We start from the raw sequence: 5,768 nt of genomic DNA on the forward strand, positions 1-5,768 counted from the left end.
TAGTGCTTGGGCAGAGGGTCTCGTAGAATAGCCTCTGAAAATTGGCGGTTGATCCGCTCGGGCGATGCGTCCGCTCGAGGGGCTTTCCCTTTTCTGCTATCTCGTCTTGGCATTTCATCCGAAGACGATCCTCGATCTCGATTAGTTGCTGCGGCTTCAGGAGTGCGGAATAGGGCTCGATGGAATGCAGCGGTGGCCTGAGGTGCTTCCGCTCGGCCGCCTGATGCTGATGTTGCTTGCTGCTCTGCTCGCTCAGCTTGTGACTTTTGTTTTTGTTCCACAAGCTTAGCGGCCCTCAACTCGATTAGAGCGTCGAGTTCCTCCGTGGAAAGCGTCACCGTGTGCTGTCGTCCAGCTTCGTCCATTGCTTCCGATCGGATGCAGGAGCGTTCCCACAGACGACGCCAAATTGATCCTGTCCGAAAGCTGAATCAACGGACGCTGGGCACATGGCGCTCTCCGGGTCGCTGACGTAGATCGTCGACTGATCGTACGAACCTCCGACAAACCTGCACCGAAGTCGGGCCGGGAAGGGGTTCCCGGCGGCGACTCTCCGACGCTCAAGTCAGGCAAGCTAACAGTGAAGAAGTGGCTCCAAAAATTGTAGAACGCGTACCTCCGGCGAAGTATAAGGCTCCTTATATAGAGCGGTGAAAGAGCTCACGCACACCTACCGAGGCAAATACGTGTCCTTAACCCATATCTCGGTATGTGTTTGTCAGAAAACTTACCTGACACCATACTGCTACAGTCCATGCACGTCTTCGATGGGACAGTAGAACACCTTGCCGCCAGATTTGGAGTATGGCCTAGTCATAGGACTTGACAGCTGTCATAAGATGTTCCTTGTCCTTCTCTCCCTACTCCATGCCGGGGCGTCTGGCCGGCCGGCACTCATCTCCCGTCCGGCCAGCCGGCACTCATCTCACATCCGGCCGGACGACACTCACATCACGTCCGGCCCTCCATATGCATCGGTATGCTGGGGAGATCCTTGATAAGGTGCTATGTGGGGACTGCTAGCAGTATGTTACCTTGTCTACGGCCGAGCATGACTTCCGCTCGGCCCTTCGTTACTGTTCAATCGAGCGCCGGAACCCCGACTCCTGTCGGGGCGCCTTTTGCGATCGGTTATTCACCGGTCGACCGGCCGGGAGGTCGGCCCATCCTTCTCCGGTCGGCCACCTGGCCCTTTGACTTCCACGTGGCGTTGACCCCTCAAAATGGGGGTCCCCTGTTCTAACCGCCGGATCAACAAGGTTAAACCATCTTCAAAATTTAACTAACTCATCCAAAAAAACTATAGGAATACCTTGGTTGAACAATTAAACTAAGTGAAATGATTAATTAAAATTAAAAATATCAATAAAACTTAAACTTAATTTTAAAACTTAATTAAATCTAACTTAAGCTTAATCATGTTATTAAAATTATTAACGACTCCTACTTTTTGTAGGAATCCAAGTGGATATTGGATAGTGGTTGTTTCAAACATATGACTGAGGATCATACCAAATTTACCAAACTAACACACAAAAGCTTATGAACTGTTGCCTTTGGAAATAATGATAAACTTAAGGTTATTGTGATAGGTAATATTGAACTCAAATCTAATTTTGTTATTCGAAAAGTATTACTTGTTGACAATTTTAAGTTCAATTTACTTAGCATTTGTCAACTACGTGATTCTGACTATAATGTTAAGTTTTTATCCTTTGAATGTCTAAGTAAGCACATAGACAACCCTAACATAAAACTTAAAGGGTTTAGAAAGGACAATATATATGCAATTAACCTAACTAGTTCATCACTTAGATGTCACTTGACATAAAAAAAAGGAGACCTGGCTATGGTATAGAAGATTGCCTCACACTTACTTTAGAAACCTCACTAAACTAAATGACCTAATTAGATTATTATCAAAATTACCTAACTTAGATTCAACAATTTGTAATACTTGTCATTAAGGAAAATATACCAAATCAATCCACAAATCAACTAATCAAACTCAAACAAATTCAATACTTGAATTATTACACTTAGACTTATTTAACTCACGTGGAGTCAAATCAATTAGTGGAAACTTATATTGTCTGTTAATAATCGATGATTATTCAAGATTCACTAGGTAAAATTTTTAAGAAATAAAGATGAAATGTTTGAAATTTTTAGTAATTTTTGTAAACAAATAGAAATAAAAAATACCTAAAAATCAAAAGAATTAGAAGTGATAATGGTAGTGAATTTCAAAACTATAGATTTAATAAATTTGGCTTAGAAAATAGTTATCACCATAAATTTTAATCTATGAAAATGCCTCAATAAAATGGAATAGTGGAAACAAAAAGTATAACTCTACAAGAAGCCACTAGAATAATGCTTAATGAATATTAACTACCCAAATATTTTGGGCAGAAGCTGTTAGTATAGCCTAGTACGTGCAAAATAGAAAAAAATATAAATAAAAAATATAATAAAACCTTGTTTGAAATCTACTATAATAAAATACCTAATATTAAATATTTTAAAGTATTTAAGTGTTCAATTTATATATTAAATACAAGAAAATACTTAGGAAAGTTTATCTCAAAAGTTGAAAATAGAATTTTTATATGATACTCTCTAAATATTATAAGTTATAGAATTTACAATAAAAGTACACTAAGAATTGAAGAAACGACAAATATAAAATTTGATGAAAAATCTAATTCTAAGAAACATAACTTAAATCAAACTCAATATCAACCAATTAATTTTGTTAGGGCTAGCAATGATCAAGAGGGAGTTAATGAAAGTCTAAACTATATAGAAGAACAACAATATGGGCAAGAACAACTACTAGAAAATCAACAAGAATATACTGACTTAAGAACAACAAGAGTTAGTTCTGATCATCCGGTTGACCAAATACTTGGTGACCCAGAATTAAGGGTTCAAACTAGATTAGCCTTTATAAACCTAAGTCAAATTGCATTGATTTCTAAAATTGAACCCAAAATAGTAGAAGAATCCTTACTTGAACTAGACAAAATTATAGCTATGCACGAAGAATTGATTCAATTTGAAAGAAATAATGTCTGAGACTTAGTACCATTGCCCCAAAATAAAAAATTTATAGAAATAAAATGGGTTTTTAGATATAAACTAAATGAAAAAGGAGAAATTGTTAGAAACAAAACTATATTAGTAGCTAAAGGGGTTTAGTCAAGTAGAAGGACTTGACTATGATAAAATCTATACTCTAGTAGCTAGACTTGAGTCTATTAGAATGCTACTAAACTATACAACTCATAAAGGATTTAAATTTCACCAAATAAATGTAAAATCTACCTTTATGAATTGGCTAATCAAGGAAAAAGTTTATGTAGGTCAACTACCTAGATTTAAGAGTCTGGATCATTCTAACCATGTACTTAAACTAAAGAAAGTACTATATGGTCTAAAACAAACACCTAGGGCCTATTATGAAAGGTTATTTACTTATTTAATTCCCAAAGGATTCAACTAAGGTCAAGTTAACTTAACCTTTTTTGTAAAGACCCTTAACCAAGTTATTTTTATAGCTCAGGTTTATGTAGATAATATATGATCCTGTCTGAGAAGCTGGACAAAACGGAGAGCCGGGAGAAAAAACCTACTGCTGATGGAGAATAATACCTATGGAACGTCGATCCGAGAAACCCAAAGCGGATCCAAGAAAACGAAGTCCCAAGAATGTCCTCTTGATGCAAGATACCAATGGTGATGAAGAGATCCGATCGAAGAACACCCAGATTCGAAGCTCCCAAGACTTCCTGCGCACAAGAGACCAACCAACACTATCGTCAGTGACCTAAGACCGGGGTGGGAATCCCTTGCTAGGCCCTTCGACGCTCAAGTCAGTGATCTCTCTTGGTGTGGAAGAAGGAGGAAGAAGATGAACAGTAGTTAAAAAATTAGGGTTATCAATGTGCGCAATGATGTGAACTTACCTAGCCAACGGAGAGGATTCCCCTTTTTATACCACTTCATATAACCTCCGTAGTCATGAAGTGGGCCCCAGTTTGTTATGAGATGACGTAAGCTGTGTACTTGTGGTAAATGACTTTTTAAGGAATCTTCTTCGTACCCTAGATGTACCTTCTTTGTCGTCTGGCACCTGCAAGACGGTCTAAAAACACATTTCCCGCCAAAATATATAACATTGGTTATACAATCATATACTACAAATATCTTTAGGAACTACTTTATACGAAATATTACTTCTCTTCTATCTCACCAGTTCTTTTTCAAAGTGTTTCTATCCTTCCTACTCGCCCCTCCTGTTTTTGCTACATCAAAGATAGCTTAATATACTAATGTTTCTTGTGTTGATCGGGGTTAAGCTTAATTATGTTTGATCAATTACTATTACCTCTCATGAGGCTCCTTGGGCAATGCCAGTTCGTGCTCCTTTACGTTCATTATCCCAGCTAGCATTGGGCTATGTTTTATCAAGTATGTAATTTTTATCAAGTATCTTTTCCAGGTATTATTCAGCTTAGCCGGTATCTGGCTTTCTTTCTTAAAGATATGTTTCAATCCATATTGGCCTACCTCCTTTGAGGTATATCCCGACCAATATTAGCCTACCTCCTTTGAGGTATATGCTGATCGATGTGGGTCTGCCTCCTTGGAGGCATATCTCGGTCGATATTGGTCTTCCTTCTTGAAAGTATGTCTCGATCGATATTGGCCTACCTCCTTTGAGGTATATTCCGGCCGATATTAACCTACCTCCTTTGAGGTATATGTTGATTGATGTGGATCTGCCTCCTTGGAGGCATATCCCGACCGATATTGGTCTTTCTTCCTGAAAGTATGTCTCGATCGATATTGGCCTACCTCCTTTGAGGTATATCCAGGCCGATATTAGCCTACCTCCTTTGAGGTATATGCTGATCGATGTGGGTCTGCCTCCTTGGAGGCATATCCCGGCTGATATTGGCCTTTCTCCTTAAAGGCGTATCCCGGCCGATATTGGCCTTCCTTCTTGAAGGCATATCTCGGCCGATATCGGTCTGCCTCTTTGAAGGTATATCTCGGTCGATATTGACCTATCTTCTCCGTTTGGTTATCTCCTTTCCCTTCCTTATCGGGGACCCATGAAACCTAACCCATATCATGTTAGTTAGAGCCCTAGAGCCAATCATTTGATGATTATATTATGGACTTGTTGTATCATATTCTTATATAAATAAAGGTATTTGTTTTTTATTATTATACTTACTTGTATTGGTGTCAAATAAACTAAGTATAATAGCGTCCTTGAGTAGAAGGTTCTTACCTATATCAATCGGTTAGTTGTACCGATGGTGAGATGATATAGGGAACACTACTCTTAATCATTCCTAGTCGAGTATTAACATTCAGGGACAATGTTAATGCAATAAGACTAGCATGTAGGTCAACTCGATGACTTGATCTCACAAGTCATGGATATAGAGATATCAAGTTGACACATGGGTATGCATTGGAGAATGTATACTGAATGACCCGCCATGAGAAAGGATCATGGATCGTTATATGAGTGTCATATACTTTCTCATGTGGCTATTAGTATGACTATTAGTCCTTGGACCTGAAGTCACCATGGATCCCTACATAAGGAGTTATGTACTTTGGTTTCGTCAAACGTCACCCGTAACTGGGTGGACTATAAAGGCGATTACTGGTATGTAATGAATTATGCAGAGGGATGTGAGTGATGTAGATGAGATCTATCCCTCCTATATGACGGGAGAGACATC

Source organism: Zingiber officinale, chromosome 10B (assembly GCF_018446385.1).
Source record: "Zingiber officinale cultivar Zhangliang chromosome 10B, Zo_v1.1, whole genome shotgun sequence".
Taxonomy (NCBI): domain Eukaryota; kingdom Viridiplantae; phylum Streptophyta; class Magnoliopsida; order Zingiberales; family Zingiberaceae; genus Zingiber; species Zingiber officinale.